The sequence below is a fragment of the Coturnix japonica genome, chromosome Z (assembly GCF_054131305.1).
Source record: "Coturnix japonica strain WE chromosome Z, WE-NBRP24, whole genome shotgun sequence".
NCBI lineage: Eukaryota > Metazoa > Chordata > Aves > Galliformes > Phasianidae > Coturnix > Coturnix japonica.
The window spans coordinates 62,405,134-62,429,473 of NC_140702.1; the positions used below are offsets into that span (position 1 = coordinate 62,405,134).

Consider the following 24,340-nt stretch of genomic DNA (forward strand, 5'->3'; position numbering starts at 1 on the left):
TGCTTTCCTTTCTTTTATACTTTCCCTTCCTTTATACTTTCCTTTCCTTTATAATTTCCTTTTCTGTATACTTTCCTTTCATTTACACTTTCTTTTCAATTCCTATTTTTAAACTTAGCCTCTCCTTTCATTTATGATTTCCTTTCCTTCCATACTTACCTTTGCTTTCCTTTCTTTTATAAATTCCCTTCTTTTATAATTCCCTTCCCTTTGCATTATACCTACATTCCCTTTCTGTTCTGTAACGTTTTTCTTTAGACCTTCCTTTCCATTCTTTTTTTTTTAAATTAACATTGACTTTCCTTTTTTATATACTTCCCTATCCTTAAAATACAACATACATTGACTTTCCTTTATACTTTGCTTTCCTTTCCATTATATCTACCTTTCCTTTCTTTTCTATTCCCTTCCTTTCCCTTCCTTTATACTTACCTTTGCTTCCTTTCTTTAATACTTCCCCTTCCTTTATACTTTCCATTCCCTTATACTTTCCTTTCCATTCCTATTTTTAAACTTACCCATTCCTTTCATTTATACTTTCTTATCCTTTCCAATATACTTACCTTTGCTTTCCTTTCTTTTATACTTTCCCTTCCTTTATAATATCCTTTTCTGTATACTTTCCCTTCCTTTATACTTTCCTTTTCTGTATACTTTCCTTTCCTTTACACTTTCATTTCAATTCCTATTTTTAAACTTAGCCTTTCCTTTCATTTATACTTTCCTTTCCTTTCATACTTACCTTTGCTTTCTTTTCTTTTATAAATTCCCTTCTTTTATAATTCCCTTCCCTTTGCAATATACCTACCTTCCCTTTCTGTTCTTTAAAATTTTCCTTTAGACCTTCCTTTCCATTCCTTTTTTTTTTTTTAAATTAACCTTGCCTTTCCTTTTTTATATACTTCCCTATCCTTACAATTCGACATACACTGACTTTCCTTTATACATTGCTTTCCTTACCATTATATCTACCTTTCCTTTCTTTTCTATTCCCTTCCTTTCCTTTCCTTTATACTTACCTTTGCTTCCTTTCTTTTATACTTTCCCTTCTTTATACTTCCCATTCCCTTATACTTTCCTTTCCATTCCTATTTTTAGACTTACCCATTCCTTTCATTTATACTTTCTTCTCCTTTCCAATATACATAACCTTTGCTTTCCTTTCTTTTATACTTTCCCTTCCTTTATACTTTCCTTTTCTGTATACTTTCCCTTCCTTTATACTTTCCTTTTCTGTGTACTTTCCTTTACACTTTTATTTCAATTCCTATTTTTAAACTTAGCCTTTCCTTTCATTTATACATTCCTTTCCGTCCCTTTCATACTTGCCTTTGCTTTCCCTTCTTTTATAAATTCCCTTCTTTTATAATTCCCTTCCCTTTGCTTTATACCTACATTCCCTTTCTGTCCTGTAGCATTTTCCTTTAGACCTTCCTTTCCATTCCTTTTTTTTTTTTAAATTAACCTTGCCTTTCCTTTTTTATATACTTCCCTGTCCTTACAATTCTACATACATTGACTTTCCCTTATACATTGCTTTCCTTTCCACTATATCTACTTTTCCTTTCTGTTCTATTCCCTTCCTTTCCCTTCCTTTATCCTTACCTCTGCTTCCTTTATTTTATACTTTCCCTTCCTTTATACTTTCCATTCCCTTATACTTTCCTTTCCATTCCTATTTTTAATCTTACACATTCCTTTCATTTATACTTTATTATCATTTCCAATATACTTCCCTTTGCTTTCCTTTCTTTTATACTTTCCCTTTCCTTTTCTGTATACTTTCCTTTCCTTTACACTTTCATTTCAATTCCTATTTTTAAACTTAGCCTTTCCTTTCATTTATACTTTCCTTTCCTTTCATACTTATCTTTGCTTTCCTTTCTTTTATAAATTCCCTTCTTTTATAATTCCCTTCCCTTTGCATTATACCTACATTCCCTTTCTGTTCTGTAACATTTTCCTTTAGACCTTCCTTTCCATTCCTTTTTTTTTTTTTAAATTAACATTGCCTTTCCTTTTTTATATACTTCCCTATCCTTACAATTCTACATACATTGACTTTCCCTTATACATTGCTTTCCTTTCCATTATATCTACCTTTCCTTTCTTTTCTATTCCCTTCCTTTCCCTTCCTTTATACTTACCTTTGCTTCCTTTCTTTTATACTTTCCCTTCCTTTATACTTTCCATTCCCTTATACTTTCCTTTCCATTCCTATTTTTAAACTTACCCATTCCTTTCATTTATACTTTCTTATCCTTTCCAATATACTTAACCTTTGCTTTCCTTTCTTTTATAGTTTCCCTTCCTATATACTTTCCTTTCCTTTATACTTTCCTTTCCTTTATACTTTCCTTTTCTGTATACTTTCCTTTCCTTTACACTTTCATTTCAATTCCTATTTATAAACTTAGCCTTTCCTTTCATTTATACTTTCCTTTCCTTTCATACTTACCTTTGCTTTCCTTTCTTTTATAAATTCCCTTCTTTTATAATTCCCTTCCCTTTGCATTATACCTACATTCCCTTTCTGTTCTGTAGCATTTTCCTTTTGACCTTCCTTTCCATTCCTTTTTTTTTTTTTTTAAATTAACCTTGCCTTTCCTTTTTTATATACTTCCCTGTCCTTACAATTCTACATACATTGACTTTCCCTTATACATTGCTTTCCTTTCCACTATATCTACCTTTCCTTTCTTTTCTATTCCCTTCCTTTCCCTTCCTTTAAACTTACCTTTGCTTCCTTTCTTTTATACTTTCCCTTCCTTTATACTTTCCATTCCCTTACACTTTCCTTTCCATTCCTATTTTTAAAATTACCCATTCCTTTCATTTATACTTTCTTATCCTTTCCAATATACTTACCTTTGCTTTCCTTTCTTTTATACTTTCCCTTCCTTTATACTTTCCTTTTCTTTATACTTTCCTTTCCTTTATACTTTCCTTTTCTGTATACTTTACTTTACTTTACACTTTTAGTTCAATTCCTATTTTTAAACTTAGCCTCTCCTTTCATTTATAATTTCCTTTCCTTTCATACTTACCTTTGCTTTCCTTTCTTTTATAAATTCCCTTCTTTTATAATTCCCTTTCCTTTGCATTATACCTACATTCCCTTTCTGTTCTGTAACATTTTCCTTTAGACCTTCCTTTCCATTCCATTTTTTTTTTTTAAATTAACCTTGCCTTTCCTTTTTTATATACTTCCCTATCCTTACAATTCTACATACATTGACTTTCCCTTATACATTGCTTTCCTTTCCATTATATCTACCTTTCCTTTCTTTTCTATTCCCTTCCTTTCCCTTCCTTTATACTTACCTTTGCTTCCTTTCTTTTATACTTTCCCTTCCTTTATACTTTCCATTCCCTTATACTTTCCTTTCCATTCCTATTTTTAAACTTACCCATTCCTTTCATTTATACTTTCTTATCCTTTCCAATATACTTAACCTTTGCTTTCCTTTCTTTTATAGTTTCCCTTCCTATATACTTTCCTTTCCTTTATACTTTCCTTTTCTGTATACTTTCCTTTCCTTTACACTTTCATTTCAATTCCTATTTTTAAACTTACCCTTTCTTTTCATTTATACATTCCTTTCCTTTCCTTTCATACTTACCTTTGCTTTCCTTTTTTTAATAAATTCCCTTCTTTTCTAATTCCCTTCCCTTTGCATTATACCTACATTCCCTTTCTGTTCTGTAGCATTTTCATTTAGACCTTCCTTTCCATTCCTTTTTTTTTTTTTTTAAATTAACATTGCCTTTCCTTTTTTATATACTTCCCTGTCCTTACAATTCTACATACATTGACTTTCCCTTATACATTGCTTTCCTTTCCACTATATCTACCTTTCCTTTCTGTTCTATTCCCTTCCTTTCCCTTCCTTTAAACTTACCTTTGCTTCCTTTCTTTTATACTTTCCCTTCCTTTATACTTTCCATTCCCTTACACTTTCCTTTCCATTCCTATTTTTAAAATTACCCATTCCTTTCATTTATACTTTCTTATCCTTTCCAATATACTTACCTTTGCTTTCCTTTCTTTTATACTTTCCCTTCCTTTATACTTTCCTTTTCTTTATACTTTCCTTTCCTTTATACTTTCGATTTCTGTATACTTTACTTTACTTTACACTTTTAGTTCAATTCCTATTTTTAAACTTAGCCTCTCCTTTCATTTATAATTTCCTTTCCTTTCATACTTACCTTTGCTTTCCTTTCTTTTATAAATTCCCTTCTTTTATAATTCCCTTTCCTTTGCATTATACCTACATTCCCTTTCTGTTCTGTAACATTTTCCTTTAGACCTTCCTTTCCATTCTTTTTTTTTTTAAATTAACCTTGCCTATCCTTTTTTTTATATTTCCCTATCCTTACAATTCTACATACATTGACTTTCCCATATACATTGCTTTCCTTTCCATTATATCTACCTTTCCTTTCTTTTCTATTCCCTTCCTTTCCATTCCTTTATACTTACCTTTGCTTCCTTTCTTTTATACTTTCCCTTCCTTTATACTTTCCATTCCCTTATACTTTCCTTTCCATTCCTATTTTTAAACTTACCCATTCCTTTCATTTATACTTTCTTATCCTTTCCAATATACTTACCTTTGCTTTCCTTTCTTTTATACTTTCCCTTCCTTTATACTATCCTTTTCTGTATACTTTCCCTTCCTTTATACTTTCCTTTTCTCTATACTTTCCTTTCCTTTACACTTTCATTTCAATTCCTATTTTTACACTTAGCCTTTCCTTTCATTTATACTTTCCTTTCCTTTCATACTTACCTTTGCTTTCCTTTCTTTTATAAATTCCCTTCTTTTATAATTCCCTTTCCTTTGCATTATACCTACATTCCCTTTCTGTTCTGTAACATTTTCCTTTAGACCTTCCTTTCCATTCCTTTTTTTTTTTTAAATTAACCTTTCCTTTCCTTTTTTATATACTTCCCTATCCTTACAATTCTACATACATTGACATTCCCTTATACATTGCTTTCCTTTCCATTATATCTACCTTTCATTTATTTTCTATACCCTTCCTTTCCCTTCCTTTATACTTAGCTTTGCTTCCTTTCTCTTATACTTTCCCTTCCTTTATACTTTCCATTCCCTTATATTTTCCTTTCCATTCCTATTTTTAATCTTACCCATTCCTTTCATTTATACTTTCTTATCCTTTCCAATATACTTCCCTTTTCTTTCCTTTCTTTTATACTTTCCCTTTCCTTTTCTGTATACTTTCCTTTCCTTTACACTTTCATTTCAATTCCTATTTTTAAACTTAGCCTTTCCATTCATTTATACTTTCCTTTCCTTTCATACTTACCTTTGCTTTCCTTTCTTTTATAAATTCCCTTCTTTTATCATTCCCTTCCCTTTGCATTATACCTACATTCCCTTTCTGTTCTGTAACATTTTCCTTTAGACATTCCTTTCCATTCCTTTTTTTTTTTAAATTAACCTTTCCTTTCCTTTTTTATATATTTCCCTATCATTACTATTCTACATACATTGACTTTCCCTTATACATTGCTTTCCTTTCCATTATATCTACCTTTCCTTTCTTTTCTATTCCCTTCCTTTCCATTCCTTTATACTTACCTTTGCTTCCTTTCTTTTATACTTTCCCTTCCTTTATACTTTCCATTCCCTTATACTTTCCTTTCCATTCCTATTTTTAAACTTACCCATTACTTTCATTTATACTTTCTTCTCCTTTCCAATATACTTCCCTTTGCTTTCCTTTCTTTTATACTTCCCCTTCCTTTATACTTTCCTTTTCTGTATATTTCCTTTCCTTTATACTTTCCTTTTCTGTATACTTTCCTTTCCTTCACACTTTCATTTCAATTCCTATTTCTAAACTTAGCCTTTCCATTCATTTATACTTTCCTTTCCTTTCATACTTACCTTTGCTTTCCTTTCTTTTATAAATTCCCTTCATTTATAATTCCCTTCCCTTTGCATTATACATACCTTCCCTTTCTGTTCTTTAACATTTTCCTTTAGACCTTCCTTTCCATTCCTTTTTTTTGTTTAAATTAACCTTTCCTTTCCTTTTTTATATACTTCCCTATCCTTACAACTCTACATACATTGACTTTCCTTTATACATTGCTTTCCTTTCCATTATATCTACCTTTCCTTTCTTTTCTATTCCCTTCCTTTCCCTTCCTTTATACTTAGCTTTGCTTCCTTTCTTTTATACATTCCCTTCCTTTATACTTTCCATTCCCTTATACTTTCCTTTCCATTCCTATTTTTAAACTTACCCATTCCTTTCATTTATACTTTCTTATCCTTTCCAATATACTTAACCTTTGCTTTCCTTTCTTTTATAGTTTCCCTTCCTATATACTTTCCTTTCCTTTATACTTTCCTTTCCTTTATACTTTCCTTTTCTGTATACTTTCCTTTCCTTTACACTTTCATTTCAATTCCTATTTATAAACTTAGCCTTTCCTTTCATTTATACTTTCCTTTCCTTTCATTTTGCTTTCCTTTCTTTTATAAATTCCCTTCTTTTATAATTCCCTTCCCTTTGCATTATACCTACATTCCCTTTCTGTTCTGTAGCATTTTCCTTTAGACCTTCCTTTCCATTCCTTTTTTTTTTTTTTAAATTAACCTTGCCTTTCCTTTTTTATATACTTCCCTGTCCTTACAATTCTACATACATTGACTTTCCCTTATACATTGCTTTCCTTTCCACTATATCTACCTTTCCTTTCTTTTCTATTCCCTTCCTTTCCCTTCCTTTAAACTTACCTTTGCTTCCTTTCTTTTATACTTTCCCTTCCTTTATACTTTCCATTCCCTTACACTTTCCTTTCCATTCCTATTTTTAAAATTACCCATTCCTTTCATTTATACTTTCTTATCCTTTCCAATATACTTACCTTTGCTTTCCTTTCTTTTATACTTTCCCTTCCTTTATACTTTCCTTTTCTTTATATTTTCCTTTCCTTTATACTTTCGATTTCTGTATACTTTACTTTACTTTACACTTTTAGTTCAATTCCTATTTTTAAACTTAGCCTCTCCTTTCATTTATAATTTCCTTTCCTTTCATACTTACCTTTGCTTTCCTTTCTTTTATAAATTCCCTTCTTTTATAATTCCCTTTCCTTTGCATTATACCTACATTCCCTTTCTGTTCTGTAACATTTTCCTTTAGACCTTCCTTTCCATTCCATTTTTTTTTTTTAAATTAACCTTGCCTTTCCTTTTTTATATACTTCCCTATCCTTACAATTCTACATACATTGACTTTCCCTTATACATTGCTTTCCTTTCCATTATATCTACCTTTCCTTTCTTTTCTATTCCCTTCCTTTCCCTTCCTTTATACTTACCTTTGCTTCCTTTCTTTTATACTTTCCCTTCCTTTATACTTTCCATTCCCTTATACTTTCCTTTCCATTCCTATATTTAAACTTACCCATTCCTTTCATTTATACTTTCTTATCCTTTCCAATATACTTACCTTTGCTTTCCTTTCTTTTATACTTTCCCTTCCTTTATACTTTCCTTTTCTTTATACTTTCCTTTCTTTTATACTTTCCTTTTCTGTATACTTTCCTTTCCTTTACACTTTCATTTCAATTCCTATTTTTAAACTTAGCCTCTCCTTTCATTTATAATTTCCTTTCCTTTCATACTTACCTTTGCTTTCCTTTCTTTTATAAATTCCCTTCTTTTATAATTCCCTTCCCTTTGCATTATACCTACATTCCCCTTCTGTTCTGTAACATTTTCCTTTAGACCTTCCTTTCCATTCCTTTTTTTATTTTTTAAATTAACCTTTCCTTTCCTTTTTTATATACTTCCCTATCCTTACAATTCTACATACATTGACTTTCCCTTATACATTGCTTTCCTTTCCACTATATCTACTTTTCCTTTCTGTTCTATTCCTTTCCTTTCCCTTCCTTTATACTTACCTTTGCTTTCTTTCTTTTATACTTTCCCTTCCTTTATACTTTCCATTCCCTTATACTTTCCTTTCCATTCCTATTTTTAAAATTACCCATTCCTTTCATTTATACTTTTTTATCCTTTCCAATATACTTACCTTTGCTTTCCTTTCTTTTCTACTTTCCCTTCCTTTATACTTTCCTTTCCTTTATACTTTCCTTTTCTGTATACTTTCCTTTCATTTACACTTTCATTTCAATTCCTATTTTTAAACTTCACCTCTCCTTTCATTTATAATTACCTTTCCTTCCATACTTACCTTTGCTTTCCTTTCTTTTATAAATTCCCTTCTTTTATCATTCCCTTCCCTTTGCATTATACCTACATTCCCTTTCTGTTCTGTAACGTTTTTCTTTAGACCTTCCTTTCCATTCTTTTTTTTTTTAAATTAACATTGACTTTCCTTTTTTATATACTTCCCTGTCCTTAAAATACAACATACATTGACTTTCCTTTATACTTTGCTTTCCTTTCCATTATATCTACCTTTACTTTCTTTTCTATTCCCTTCCTTTCCCTTCCTTTATACTTACCTTTGCTTCCTTTCTTTAATACTTCCCCTTCCTTTATACTTTCCATTCCCTTATACTTTCCTTTCCATTCCTATTTTTAAACTTACCCATTCCTTTCATTTATACTTTCTTATCCTTTCCAATATACTTACTTTTGCTTTCCTTTCTTTTATACTTTCCCTTCCTTTATACTATCCTTTTCTGTATACTTTCCCTTCCTTTATACTTTCCTTTTCTGTATACTTTCCTTTCCTTTACACTTTCATTTCAATTCCTATTTCTAAACTTAGCCTTTCCATTCATTTATACTTTCCTTTCCTTTCATACTTACCTTTGCTTTCTTTTCTTTTATAAATTCCCTTCTTTTATAATTCCCTTCCCTTTGCAATATACCTACCTTCCCTTTCTGTTCTTTAAAATTTTCCTTTAGACCTTCCTTTCCATTCCTTTTTTTTTTTAAATTAACCTTGCCTTTCCTTTTTTATATACTTCCCTATCCTTACAATTCGACATACACTGACTTTCCTTTATACATTGCTTTCCTTACCATTATATCTACCTTTCCTTTCTTTTCTATTCCCTTCCTTTCCCTTCCTTTATACTTACCTTTGCTTCCTTTCTTTTATACTTTCCCTTCCTTTATACTTTCCATTCCCTTATACTTTCCTTTCCATTCCTATTTTTAGACTTAACCATTCCTTTCATTTATACTTTCTTCTCCTTTCCAATATACTTAACCTTTGCTTTCCTTTCTTTTATACTTTCCCTTCCTTTATACTTTCCTTTTCTGTATACTTTCCCTTCCTTTATACTTTCCTTTTCTGTATACTTTCCTTTCCTTTACACTTTCATTTCAATTCCTATTTTTAAACTTAGCCTCTAATTTCATTTATAATTTCCTTTCCTTTCCTTTCATACTTACCTTTGCTTTCCTTTCTTTTATAAATTCCCTTCTTTTATAATTCCCTTCCCTTTGCTTTATACCTACATTCCCTTTCTGTCCTGTAGCATTTCCTTTAGACCTTCCTTTCCATTCCTTTTTTTTTATTTTAATTAACCTTGCCTTTCCTTTTTTATATTCTTCCCTATCCTTTCAATTCTACATACATTTACTTTCCCTCATACATTGCTTTCCTTTCCATTATATCTACCTTTCCTTTCTTTTCTGTTCCCTTCCTTTCCCTTCCTTTATACTTACCTTTGCTTCCTTTCTTTTATACTTTCCCTTCCTTTATACTTTCAAATCCCTTATACTTTCCTTTCCATTCCTATTTTTAAAATTACCCATTCCTTTCATTTATACTTTTTTATCCTTTCCAATATACTTACCTTTGCTTTCCTTTCTTTTATACTTTCCCTTCCTTTATACTTTCCTTTCCTTTATACTTTCCTTTTCTGTATACTTTCCTTTCCTTTACACTTTCATTTCAATTCCTATTTTTAAACTTAGCTTCTCTTTTCATTTATACTTTCCTTTCCTTTCATACTTACCTTTGCTTTCCTTTCTTTTATAAATTCCCTTCTTTCATAATTCCCTTCCCTTTGCATTTTACCTACATTCCCTTTCTGTTCTGTAACAATTTTCTTATACCTTCCTTTCCATTCCTTTTTTTTTTAAAATTAACATTGACTTTACTTTTTTATATACTTACCTATCCTTAAAATTCAACATACATTGACTTTCCCTTATACATTGCTTTCCTTTCCATTATATCTACCTTTCCTTTCTTTTCTATTCCCTTCCTTTCCTATCCTTTATACTTACCTCTGCTTCCTTTCTTTTATACTTTCCCTTCATTTATACTTTCCATTCCCTTATACTTTCCTTTCCATTCCTATTTTTAAACTTACCCATTCCTTTCATTTATACTTTCTTATTCTTTCCAATATACTTACCTTTGCTTTCCTTTCTTTTATACTTTCCCTTCCTTTATACTTTCCTTTTCTTTATACTTTCCTTTCTTTTATACTTTCCTTTTCTGTATACTTTTCTTTCCTTTACACTTTCATTTCAATTCCTATTTTTAAACTTAGCCTTTCCATTCATTTATACTTTCCTTTCCTTTCATACTTACCTTTGCTTTCCTTTCTTTCATAAATTCCCTTCATTTATAATTCCCTTCCCTTTGCATTATACATACCTTCCCTTTCTGTTCTTTAACATTTTCCTTTAGACCTTCCTTTCCATTCCTTTTTTTTGTTTAAATTAACCTTTCCTTTCCTTTTTTATATACTTCCCTATCCTTACAATTCTACGTACATTGACTTTCCTTTATACATTGCTTTCCTTTCCATTATATCTACCTTTCCTTTCTTTTCTATTCCCTTCCTTTCCCTTCTTTTATACTTACCTTTGCCTCCTTTCTTTTATACTTTCCCTTCTTTTATACTTTCCATTCCCTTATACTTTCCTTTCCATTCCTATTTTTAGACTTACCCATTCCTTTCATTTATACTTATCCTTTCCAATATACTTAACCTTTGCTTTCCTTTCTTTTATACTTTCCCTTCCTATATACATTCCTTTTCTTTATACTTTCCTTTTCTGTATACATTCCTTTCCGTTACACTTTCATTTCAATTCCTATTTTTAAACTTAGCCTCTCCTTTCATTTATAATTTCCTTTCCTTTCCTTTCATACTTACCTTTGCTTCCTTTCTTTTATACTTTCCCTTCCTTTATACTTTACATTCCCTTATACTTTCCTTTCCATTCCTATTTTTAAACTTACCCATTCCTTTCATTTATACTTATCCTTTCCAATATACTTACCTTTGCTTTCCTTTCTTTTATACTTTCCCTTCCTTTATACTTTCTTTTCCTTTATACTTTCCTTTTCTGTATACTTTCCTTTCCTTTACACTTTCATTTAAATTCCTATTTTTAAACTTACCCTTTCCTTTCGTTTATACATTCCTTTCCTGTCCTTTCATATTTACATTTGCTTTCCTTTCTTTTATAAATTCCCTTCTTTTATAGTTCCCTTCCCTTTGCATTATTCCTACATTCCCTTTCTGTTCTGTAGCATTTTCCTTTAGACCTTCCTTTCCATTCCTTTTTTTTTTTTTTAATTAACCTTGCCTTTCCTTTTTTATATACTTCCCTGTCCTTACAATTCTACATACATTGACTTTCCCTTATACATTGCTTTCCTTTCCACTATATCTACCTTTCCTTTCTGTTCTATTCCCTTCCTTTCCCTTCCTTTATACTTACCTTTGCTTTCCTTTCTTTTATACTTTCCCTTCCTTTATACTTTCCTTTTCTTTATACTTTCCTTTCCATTATACTTTCCTTTCTTTTGTACCTTCCTTTCCTTTATACTTTCCTTTCCTTAGCATACCTTTATACTTTCCTTTCGTTTATACTTTGCTTTTCTTTCCTTTCATTTATTTTTTTCTTTCCTATATATTTGATATTTTTTTTCTTATTTTCTTCCTTCCCCCCCTTACCCCCCTTTTTTCTATTCTTATATATTTTTTATTTCGTTTTCTTTTCCTTTTCCTTCCACCCCCTTTTTTCTTCTTTTCTCTTTACTTTTTCTTTTTTTTTCTACTTATTTTTCTTGCCTTCTTTCCTTATCCTTTGGCTTTTTCTTCCCCTTTTTGTTTATTTTTCTTCCCCATTTTCTTTCCCTTCTCCTTTTTCGATTCTTTTTCTTCCCAAATCTTTCTCTATTTTCTTCCCTGTTTTCTTCCCTCCTCTTTCTTCCCCTTTTATCTTTACTTTCTCCGGTTTTACGTTTTTTTTTCCCTGTGTCTTTTTCTTTACCTTTTTCTTCTCTACCACCATTTTGTTTTTCTTCTTTCTTGCTTTCTTTTTAATTTTCATTTTCTTTACATTTTTCTTCCACTTTTCTCATTATTTTTTATTTCTTGCTTTTCTTCCCTCTCCCCCCCCCCCAACACCCACCCATCCACATTTTGTCTTTTGCTTCCTCCTTTTAAAATCTTGATTGTTTTTTTCTTATTTTCTTCCCTTCTCCCCCCTTTTTTTGTTCCCATATATTTTTTACTTGTTTGTTTTCCTCTTCCTTTTCCATCCCCTCCCCCCCCATTTTTCTTTTGCTTTTGGTTCTTCTTAACCTGTTTTTCTTTACTTCCCTCTTTTTGTTCTCCTTTCTCTATTTAATTTTCATTTTCTCTTCCCCCTTTCCTTTCCTCTTTTTTCTTGCTCCTTTTTTTCTTCCCCTTTATGTTTCCCTTTCTCTTTCTTTCCCTTTATCTTTTTTTCTCTTTTTTCTTTTATTTTCCTGCCTTTCTTTCTTTACTTTTTCTTTTTTTCTTCTTCTTGTTCTTCCCTTCTTTCCTTTTGCTTTTGCTTCTTCTTCCCCTTTTTGTTTTATTTTTCTTCCCCATTTTCTTTCCCTTCTCCTTTTTCTATTCTTTTTCTTCCCTATTATCATTTTTCTTCTATTTTCTTCCCTGTTTTCTCCCCTCTTTTTTCTTCCCCTTTTATCTTGACTTTCTCCTGTTTCATGTTTTTTTCCCTATTTCTTTTTTTTTAACTTTTTCTTCCCTATCTTTATTTTTCTTCTTTCTCGCTTTTTTCTCTTTTTAATATTCGTTTTCTTTCCATTTTTCTTCCCCTTTTCTCATTCTTTTTTATTTCTTGATTTTCTTCCCTCTTTTCTTTTTACCCCGACCCATTCTTTGTCTTTTTTTTCTTTTTAAAGTTTGATAATTTTTTTTTCTTCTTCTCTTCCCTTCCCCCTTTTATTATAGCCCATATATTCTTTACTTCTTTTCCTTTTCCTTTTCCAATCATTCCCCCACGCCCCACCCCCTATTTTCTTTAGCTTTTGTTTCTTTTTACCCTATCTGTTTTACTTTCGCTTCCTCCTTTTCTGTTCTCTTTTCTCTTTTTCTTCCCTATTTAATTTTCTTTTTTGCTTCCCCATTTCCTTCCCTCTTTTTTCTTGCTTTTTTTCTTTCCCTTTATGTTTCTTTTTCTTTCTTCTTTTCTTCTCTATTCTTTACCTTTTTCTTTTTTTTATTTTCTTTTCTTTTTCCTTTTTTTTCTTTTTTCTTTTTTCTTTTTTCCTTTGTTTTCCTTTTTTTCTTTTCCTTTCTTTTTTTATTCTTTTCTTCTTCTTTTCTTTTTCTTCCCTTCTTTCCTTTCGCTTTTACTTTCTCTTCCCCTTTTTGCTTTTTCTTCCCCATTTTTCCCTTCTCCTTTTCCTATTCTTTTTCTTCCCTATTATCATTCTTCTTCTATTTCCTTCCCTGTATTCTTCCCTCTTTTTTCTTCCCTCTTTTTTTCTTCCTTTTATCTTTACTTTCCCCCTTCTGTTTCCTGTTTTTTATTTCTCTTATTTCTTTTCCATTACCTTTTTTCCCTATCTTCCCCCTTTTCTATTCCCTTTTCTCTTTTTCTTCACTGTTTAATTTTCATTTCCTCTTTCTTCCCCCTTTCCTTCCCTGTTTTTTCTTGCTCTTTTTTTTTCCTTCCCCTTTATGTTTCCTTATTGCTTTCTTTCTCTTTCCCTCTCTCTTTCGTATTCCCTTTCTTCTTCACTTCCCTCTTTTCTTTACTCTTCATTCCTTTCTTTTTCTTCTTTTTCTTCCTTTTCTTTGCCTTCTTTTTCTTCACTTCTTTCATTTTCCTTTTGTTCATTTCTCCTGTTTTTGTTTTTCTTTTCTTCCCCATTTTCTTTTCCTTCTATTTTTTATATTCTTTTTCTTCCCTATTATCATTTTTCTTCTTTTTTTCCCCGTTTTCTTACCTTTACCCCCCCCAATTTTATTTTTGTCTTCCCTCTTCTATTTCCTTTTATCTTTCTCCTATTACTTTTTTTTCTCTTCTTCTTTCCTTTCCTTATATTATCTTCTTTTCTTCCTTCTTTTCTTTTTTCCTTTCTTTTTTCTATCCTCTTTCCATTTTCTCCCCTCCCCTCTCCTCATTTCTTTTTTTTCCCTCTCTTTCCCTTTCTTTCCCTTTTCCTTTCTCTTTCCCTTTCCCTTTATTTCCCTTTCCCTTCCCTTTCTCTTCTTTTCATTTCTTCTTTTAATTTTTTTTCTTCTTTGACTTCGCTTCTTTCCTTTTGCTTTTGTTTTTTCTTCCCCTATTTTTTTCTTCCTCATTTTCTTTCCCTTCTCCTCTCACTATTCTTTTTCTTCCCAACTATCATTCTTCTATTTTCCTCCCTCTTTTCTTCCCCCTTTATTCTTCCCCTTTTATCTTTGCTTTCCCACTGCTCTTTCCCTTCCCTCCCCTTTCTTTCCCTTTACCCCCTTCTATCCCTTTCCCTTTCTTTTTTCTTATTTTCTTGTCCTTTTTTTATTCTTTTCTTTTGCTACCCTATTTTTCTTCTCTATTTTTTCTTCTTTTTTCTTTTTCTTTTTCTCTTCTTTTTTCTTTTTCTATTTTCTTTTGGCTTTGCTATTACCTTATCCTTTTTATTTTTCTATATCTTCCTTTTTTTCCCTTTATTCTATTCTTCTTTCTCTTTTCTATCCCTATTATTTTTTTCCTTTTTCATTAACTTTTTTCTTTTTCTTTATCTTTTTTCTTTTTTTTTCTTTCTTTTCTGTTGCTCTTTCTTCTTGTTCCTTTTTCTTTTATTTTTTTCTGCTGCTGTTTCTTCTTGTTTCATTGATTTTCCTTTTCTTTTGCTTTTTAAATCTCTCTATTTTTCCTCTCCTTTTTTTTCTTTCTCTTTTTCTTCCCTTGTTTCTTTTTTATCCCAATTTTCTTCACCTTTTTCTTTCATCTTCTTCCCCTTCTTCATTTCCTTTACTTTCCTTTTTTTTTACTTTTAAAGCACAATTACTTCATGAAATGATACTTCTCGATGTACAAACAGATATAAAAATATCATCGGATACCTATTTGCGCTGTTCTCACAATCATAGAGTAGCCATCAGTAGCTTTGGTTTTGGTAAAAAAAAAAAAAGAAAAAAAAATCTGCAGGACTGTCGTACAAATACTGGTGATGGGGGATGGAGGGGAGATATTCTGGCCATCAGTGACCTTTCCCTTCCATTTCCCCCACTTATTTTCTTTTGCTTTTGGTTCTTCTTACCCTATTTGTTTCTCTCTTCCTTCCCCCTTTTCTGTTCTCCTTTCTCTTTTTCTTCCCTATTTTCTCTTCCCCCTTTCCTTCCCCCTTTTTTCTTGCTCTTTTTTTTTACTTCCCCTTTATGTTTCCCTTTCCCTTTCCTTTTATTTCCCTTTCCCTTTATTTCCCTTCCCTTTTTCTTTTCTCTTTTCTATTCTTTTCTTTGGGGAAGCTGTATTTATGTTGTATTTACTTTGGTATTTATCTTACATTTTTAGAGGAGTTGTGCCTGCTTCTGCTTCTTCAAAAAGGAACAGGGAGATCTACACTAGAAGCCTGAAGGTGAGGTGGGCTGGCCTCTCTGCCTGCCTGTGCTCCTTCCTTCCCCGTGAAAAGATCACCACATGAGATTTTGATAGGATTCTTTTTACTCTATTTGTTTTTCTTTTCCTTCCATCTTTTCTGTTCTCCTTTCTCTTTTTCTTCCCTATTTAAGTTTCATTTTCTCTTTTCTTCCCCATTTCCTTGCCTCTTTTTTCTTGCTTTTTTTTCCTTCCCTTTTATGTTTCTCTTTCCCTTTATTTCCCTTTCCTTTCCTCTTTCCCTTTCTCCTTCCTTTCCTTTCTCTTTTCTTTTCTTTCGTACTCTTTACTTTTTTTCTTCTTCTTTGTCTTCCATTCTTTCCTTTTGCTTTTGCTTTTTCTTCCCTTTTTTTTTTTTCTTCCCCATTTTCTTTCCCTTCTCCTTTTACTATTCTTGTTCTTCCCAATTATCATTCTTCTTCTATTTTCTTCCCTGTTTTCTTCCCTCTTTTCTCTTCTCCTTTTATCTTTGCTTTCCCACTTCTGTTTCCCTTCCCCTTTATGTTTCTATTTCCCTTTCCTTTTCCCTTTCCTTTTTTTCTTTTTATTTTTCTTTTTTTTTTCTTCCTTATTTTTCTTCTCTATTTTTTCTTCTTTTTCCATTTTCTTATTCTCTTCCTTTATCTTTTTCTATTTTCTTTTGGTTTTGTTTTTTCCTTATCCTTTTTGTTTTTCTTTATCTTCCTTTTTTTCCCCTTCCCTTTATTTTATTCTTCTTTCTCTTTTTTCCCCTATTCTCATTTCTATTCTTTTCTTTGGGGAAGCTGTATTTATGTTGTATTTACTTTGGTATTTATCTTACCTTTTTAGAGGAGTTGTGCCTGCTTCTGCTTCTTCAAAAAGGAACAGGGAGCTCTACAGTAGAAGCCTGAAGGTGAGGACGGCTGACCTCTCTGTCTGCCTGTGCTCCTTCCTTCCCCCTGGAAAGTTCACCACATGAGACTTTGATAGGCTTCTTCTTACCCTATTTGTTTTACTTTTCCTCCCCCCTTTCGTGTTCTCCTTTCTCTTTTTCTTCCCTATTTAATTTTCATTTTCTGTTTACTTCCCCCTTTCCTTCCCTCTTTTTTCTTGCTCTTTCTTTTTCATCCCCCTTATGTTTCCGTTTCCCTTCCTCTTTCCCTTTCCCTTCCACTTCCCCTTTCTCTTTCCCTTTCCCTCCCCTTTCCCTTTTCCTTCCCTTTTCTCTTTCCTTTCCCTTTTTGTTTCCCTTCCCTTCCCTTCTTTTCCTTCCAAGAAGCTGTATTTATCTTGTATTTACTTATGTATTTATCTTACCTTTTTAGAGGTGTCGTGCCTGCTTCTGCTGGCTTCAAAAAGGAACAGGGAGCTCTACAGTAGAAACCTGAAGTTGAGGTGTGGTGGGCTGTCTGCCTGTACTCCTTCCTTCCTCCTGGAAAGTTCACCACATGAGGTTTTGATAGGCTTCCATAATGTATGGGTATGGAAAGCTGCAACTAACTCTGCAGATGACTGGTATATACTTAACATCTGAAATCTCAATCAAATTTTCTGCTTGTTGAGTTATTGTCTGGCATTCACTTATTTCCTGATTTGGCCATCACTTCTGGCTGCTCTTTTGACAGATTTTCACTATTTCTGTGTCTTATTATGCTATTATGCAGTCACATTGGTCTGGCAACAGGGGAATCAGCTGTGGCTGTGGGTGTGGTGAGAGCAGCACAACCACCCCATCCTTCTCTGAGTCCTCACTTCCTCTGCAGCATTGCTTCACAGACCCTTGCACACCCTAAAAGCAGCGGCCAGCAACCAGCCATAGTGACCTGGGTTTAATTTGTCTGCAGTTGAATACAATTAGTCCCCAGACAAACTTGGGTCGCCTTTTTGTTTCACCAAAAAAATCACTGATGCTGAAGATCTGGCATATGCTCCAGCCTTACAGCTCAAGTCCTGTCACCCGCCCCGCCCTCCCCCATCTCCCCCCCCGTCCCGTCCCGTCCCGTCCCGTCCCGTCCCGTCCCGTCCCGTCCCGTCTCACCCCCCCCCCCCCCCCCGCCGGCAATGTGTGAGTTCAGCTGAAAGTGAACTGTATATACAAGACATTTGAGAGCTCCTTGTGAAATGGGCTTGTATTTTAAACTTCCAAGCATCTGGAACCTCAACTGGCTTTGAATGCATCCCTGAGCCGAGCCCAATCTGGACACATACCTGAGGGTGGAGAGCAGAGACGATCCGCTTTTGGGAGCCGGGCTGAAAACGGCTGCGCCATAACCCGCATAGTACATCAGGATCACTCCGTCGGGCAAGCGGCTCCATCTAGCGGCCGTGCCCCGTTTCATGCCGGACGCTCGTTGATGTCACCAACGAATGAGCTGACGTTACAGAACGGGGCGACCCTTCCCCGATCCCGGGCAGCCCCAGGATCTTTCTGGGAGCGATATGAGCAGAGCAGGGGTGGGGTGCATTGTAACCCCTCTTCTCAGCGTCACCCGCAGGTTCACCAGCAACTCACTGCAGCGCTCCCTGAGAACCACGGAAAGGGCTTGGTGCTGTGAGCACCTGGAGGAGCTCTTTGTGATAGGGAGTGGCCGAATGTTGCTTCCGGCTTTGCTGCTGGCTAGATTTGCTGGGTGGACTGATATCAAATGCATTACAGTAGTTTGAGGCACCGGGAGATGACTGCCAGGCCCTCTGTCAAAGGAAAAACAAGTCTTTTGGCAGTGTGAAAAATAAACTGGGCTGTTCTCCAGTAGCAACCCAGAAAGATTATTGGATTTTGCACTTTGTTAGTAATTTGTAAGCAAATACTCAAACTATCAAAGTAGAAAATAATATTTCTTTATTTTATTTTATTTTATTTTATTTTATTTTATTTTATTTTATTTTATTTTATCTTATTTTATTTTATTTTAGAATGTGAGCTGAATAACATCTTCATCCTCACCTCCAGATTGCAGTATGGGAGCCAGTTGAGATGTCTCCTTCATGCTTTTGGTCTGGCAATCAGCTACTTTGCTGGATCAAACAGCCTGGAGACCCAATAGTGGCTGTCATCAGATGGTGAAGACATCACAGGCCATTTCCTGTTCCTGCTCCCACTCAGCCCCATCTGCACATTGGTCAGATGCACAGCTTCTGAATGTGCAGCTGCTCAAGGGATATTCTCTCCTTCCCACAGCCACACACACCAGAGATAACTCACATCAAGGACTGGATGTGAGCCCTTGGCAGGGCCCTCCATGACAGGAATCCAAACTGTTTTGAGATCTTTCAACACATTAACCACTTCACAGCCATCTTTTCTGTGGATGTTATCATAAAAGCTGAGGAGATCTTATCTTTCACTGTTAAGTGCTGGCTCATGAGCAAGGGCTGCTCTGATGTCTCCTCATGCTTAACAACATAATGGTATATTTGAATGAACACATCTTCACTAGCAGACAAGGGTGTGGATCTAGAGCATAAGCAGAGGATAAATTTTCCCCACCATTTGTGCTGGGAGTGAATTATCCTGTAACATTCTCAGGGAACAGGAAGAAGGAGGAAACTGTAACGAGGCAGTGCCACTTCCATGCTCAGAAGAGGATATGTGAGCATCTTCCTGCACTCAGCTTGAAGTTCCCACACACAAAAGGACCTAGACCCTTGTTTTTCAGTCTTCTGCTGACATATATCATGTAGCACTTCATATGCCTTTATTTTTACTTAGCCTTACTGACATGCCTATATAAACCAGTGTAACCTGTAAGACTGGCATTGTCAAAGTGATTGTTCAGGAAGCTATTTTCACAGTTGAAGGCCAAGAAGATGCTACCACTTTTCAAGTGCTACATGGAATTTGTTGCTTGTAAAGGTCAGCTTTCATGGTTCATGCTGTAACACTACCCTAATCCTCATCAGGATCAACAACATGGATGATGACAATGATCCTTTTTCTCCACCAGAGTCCTCTGTTTCACTGGCAAAAATACTGGAGGCAGGAAGAAGGCTGTGGGTTGGATCCTTGGGTACTTTTTCCACTGATGAAATTAAGGCAAGCAAATGACAGATCCAACTGTGCAGCCTTGGGTGTATGAATCAGTATTATCTGCTGGCTGGAGCTCCTGGTAGGTTTTGCACTAAGAAATGGTTTTGGTGTCACATTTGACATGAGACTCAGACTATCATGGGGTGTTTTGGGCTCATCTTATACACTATCTCAAGCTCTTTGGGAACAAGCAGCCTATTTTTCATTATGCAATATCGTCTTTATTCATCTACATGTTAATTGCTGGTTTCTAGCCTTTCTAGATCTGTGACCTAAGAATCACAAATCACGACAGGGGCAGAGGCAATTAGTTGTCCTCGGGCTGCTCTCTAAGACTCAAGTGTGTAAATTGCTCTTTCATTCGCACGTGAATTATTCTTAATATCCCTTCTCTGGTAATAAATACGTGGCTGTGAAGGCATGAAGATGTGTGTGTGTGTGTGTGAGGGGGGTGGGGGTGGTGGGGGATTAAGAGGGAAAGGTAGCATGACCCTCCCGTTCTCTTTTCTTTTTCAAGTAAAAGCTACCCCTAGGTCTTAACATTCTCTCAAAAAGATAATGCTACCGGTTTGTTTGCTTTCTGCATTCCCCTTGGATGCTAAGGCAAGACTAACGCAGAGAGCATAAAGAAGTTCATATGCACATTGCCTCATATTGTATACGTGCTTCTCTATTAGCTCTGGACAGAGAGCATAACCAGATGAAAAACGGGTAAGCAGCACAGGCCAGGCAATTCAAAGAGAAAGATGGGGTCTTCAGAAGGGCACCTCAGCTTTATTCCCACTCTCATCTTCTGCAACCCGAGCCAGCAACACCCGCGGCTCCACAGGACGGCCATCGCTCCTGCCTCGGGCAGAGAACAGCCCTTTGCCATGCTGACTGTCTGCTCTGCTCTGCCAGGAGCTGATGGTTTACTTACAGCAGAGGAATGTATCTCCCGTTCTGGACAGCATGGTGACCTCCTGCTCAGCTTACTCAGACTCCTTTCTCAGAGTGACAAAGTGGGTAAATTGCACCAGAAATGCCCTGTCCATTCCCAGGGTGAGAGAGTGAGGCAGACCTGTAGGAGGCCAGTGGCCAGGATTTTCCATTTACATGCCCTTAGTTCCCTCTCAGTCTGGTAGGGGTGACTGTGAGCACAATTTGGAAGCCTTTGCTTGCTTCATGCCATATCTACTTGGGCTCATCACTGTGGGCTTGGGAAACCAGACAAGTACTTCCATTGGTTTCTGCAGACCATCTTTCACATTTGTGCATTCAGAAGCTCTGCTGTGTGAACACAGCCTCTGTCTGCATCAGCTTGCAGTGTCCCCTTCCCCAGCTGCTGATGTTTGTCAGGTCAGCACTGCACTTGCATGAGGGAGGTCAGCAGAACAACATCCTTAGATAAATGACTGCAAAGGATTTCAAGCAAATACATTGCCCCCTTTTGTGATTGGAGCCCTGGGGTATCTCCCTTTTTGTGTGTACCTCTGGTAAAAACGTGGTCCGTGGGCTTTTGCTCTGCCCTTCTTAGCTTCACACACGACAGGCAAGGTACCTGAAACAAGTGCTGAGGGAGGTTGCTAAGCATCCAGCCTTAGAAATATTTAAAGCTCAGCTGAGCAGGGACTAAAACAAATTGCTCTAGATTTTAGGCTAGTTCTGCTTTGAGCAGGAGGTTGAACCAGATGCCTTCAAGGGGTCCTTTCCAAAAAAAGATTATTTTTTTTCTAAATGTTGTGTTCTAATCAATGAAGGCATCAGGTTTGATCAGGTTTGGAAGAGAAACCTGTTTTTCTTGCTGGGGAATGAACTGGTTTCTGCAGAACAAGAACTAGGATATATTGATTTATATGAACAGCTCTGAGCCAGCAGATGTGGTGCAGTGGTTCTACCAGTGCTGCTGCACTTACAGAAGAAATGTTGGTCTTCCAGGGTATTCTCTCTGAATATTTACATCTTACAACCAGTGCGATAGGAATCACAGAATGAAAATGCTCAAGTTCCTCTGAGAGAACTTGCACACTGGGTTGGTTCATTGCTGTCTTGTAACTAGTGAAGAAGGATGGAAGGATTAATATAGCACATCTGATGCAGGAGAAAAAAGGATGCTTTTCTGATACGTGGAAGAATGAGACAGATGACTGAAAAGAAGCACAAAATGCCTAGGTCATGTCTCATGACTCTTGCAGTTTTGTTCTCACGTGACATTGTAAAGAGAATTTAATTTTATCAGAAAAATGCTTTTTTTTTCTTTTTTCTTTCTTTCCTTCCCTAGGAGCCTGCTCTGTTCCCTATAGGGAGAGTCTGTCCTCAGGTGTCCATAGAGGCATTTGGACTCAGCATTTGTTGACTTCTCTGCCTTCCTTTGCAGACATCAGTGAGGAGAGGCTGGGTGATGCCAGCGGAACAGACAATGCTGAGACCTACAGTGACAAAGACACAGACCAAAGGAATTCCCCAGACATGGCTAAAGCCAGAACCTGCTTCACCCCTGAAAACCCAGAAATTGTATAAGTGGATGAGGTATGTTACGCAGTTCAGAAAACTGGTGGGAGCACAGAGAGCCGTCCAGAGAGCCCCAAGTACCATGCAGAGCAGAATCACCTACTGATAGAAGGTCCTTCTGGGACAGTTTCTTTACCTTTCAGCTTGAAAGCCAACAGACCTCCACTGGAAGTGCTGAAAAAGATTTTCCCTAAGCAGAAGCCGACGGTGCTGGAGTTGATCCTGAAAGGATGTGGTGGTGACCTGGTGAGCGCTGTTGAGGTTCTCTTGTCCAGCCGGTCTTCAGTGGCCAGTGGTGAGAGAACTTCTGCAGAGTCAGATGGTCTAGTTCTACCTTCCAATGGGCATATTTTTGAACACACGCTGAGTTCCTATCCTATTTCCTCTTCCAAGTGGTGAGTGGGCTCAGCCTTCAGGGTCCCTGACACACTGAGGTTCTCTGCTGACTCCAGCAATGTTGTGCCCAAACCTCTGACTGTACCTTTGTAGCACCCATTTCTTCAGCCACCTCGCTACCCACTGATGCTGAGGAACACTTTGGCAAGAAACCAGTCCAGTCCTTTCCTGCCTAATGATGTCACCCTTTGGAACACCATGATGCTGCAGCAGCAGTACCAGCTGCGGTCCCAGTATGTCAGTCCTTTCTCTAGCAACTTGGCCAGCGTCTTCCAAAGCTCTTCTGTCCTTCCTTCTCGCTCATCAGAAGATCCTAGGATCTCAATCCCTGATGACGGATGTCCTATTGTGTCTAAGCAACCTCTTTACACAGAAGATGAGTATGATGAAAGGTCTGATTCTTCAGACTCAAGAATACTCAACACATCTTCTTAGGATGACATTTGGCATATGATAAGTAAGTAAGTGATATTTGCAGTGCAGCTGAACTACTGGGCCTGAAGAGGAGAGACGTATACTCCATGAAACACTTGCAATTGTATTAAAACTTGACTTTGCTTGGTATTGTACTATAGCAATAAAGACATAACGTATTTAATTTCTTGAACTTCATTGGATAATGCCAAATAGCAATACTCTGGCTTTAGCTCTGAGTGCGTACGACAAGGAAAGACTTTATGGCCATCGGTTATGGGACTCTGGAAGATTCATAGCGGAAACAGAAGCTCAAGGTCTACTTTGTTCCTTAACTCAGACAACTGGGGATATTAAACTAGAATACTTGAATGCTGTTTTATAAGAGAGAACTCCTCAGGACATAAGAAACCAAACAAAAGTAGTTCAATTGCAAATGGACTAAAACAAGGACCAGTCATCATCTTTGCATTGAAAGGAAAGGCAGAAGAATTATGCACATGGAACTAGCATGAACTGCTTCTGTACTGTTTGAGCTTGGACATTTTTTAGAAAAATAATCTTATGAGTTATTCTTTTCCCATGGCTAGGTCAAAATGTGTAATGTCAGTGTAAAACCAATTAAGGCTGTGAAGTGCATGAAGTGTATTGTGAAATGAACACAAGATTAAACATTGTCAGGTTAATGTACCATGCTAAGGACTCCAGAAAAATAAACTAAGATGATCATCTTGGTTTATGTCATTTATATTGGGCAAATAGCATTTCTGAGGATAGAGAGCTGATTAACTGCCAGCTGGGGTAACAATGTCTAGTTCCAGCAACAACAGACAAGGCAAGTCTATTTTTCCCAGTCCAGGTTCTGCCCCCCTGCCTCGTAGCCTGAAACTGAGTCTCAGCAAATGCTATCATGAGGGAAGCTTAGGTCCTTGGATGTGTGCTACAGACACTTCCAAGTTCAGGAGAGTGAAGCAGAACTTGTAACAGTCACAGTAAGCGGGAAAATATATATATATAAGTAAATAAGAGGCTCTTTTTTTTTTTTTTTTTTTTTTTTTTTTTCCCCTATGCTATAGAAATAGAAATAGAAATAGGAGATAGGGTGTAATAGCAGACCTTTCTTTAAAACAGTGTGGAGTTAAATGGAGTTAAATAATTACTTTTCCGAATCTGGAAAAGTAATTATTTG

At 35.5% G+C, this 24,340-nt stretch overlaps 1 long non-coding RNA gene and 1 pseudogene across 2 annotated transcripts in view; one reads left to right on the forward strand and one right to left on the reverse strand.

The window, feature by feature from the left end:
• LOC146754132 (uncharacterized) overlaps positions 1-12,085 on the reverse strand; it is a 187,709-nt gene extending 175,624 nt beyond the window's left edge. Inside the window, exon 1 of the long non-coding RNA XR_014939836.1 lies at positions 348-12,085. This is a non-coding gene — a long non-coding RNA (uncharacterized LOC146754132). The remainder of the gene's footprint in view (positions 1-347) is intronic.
• Positions 12,086-19,857: 7,772 nt separating this feature from the next.
• On the forward strand, positions 19,858-24,146 carry LOC146754140 (doublesex and mab-3 related transcription factor 3-like; annotated as a pseudogene). Its single transcript, XR_014939829.1, has 2 exons — positions 19,858-19,930; positions 22,208-24,146. The product of XR_014939829.1 is annotated as a doublesex and mab-3 related transcription factor 3-like (transcript).
• The last annotated feature ends 194 nt before the right edge of the window (positions 24,147-24,340 follow it).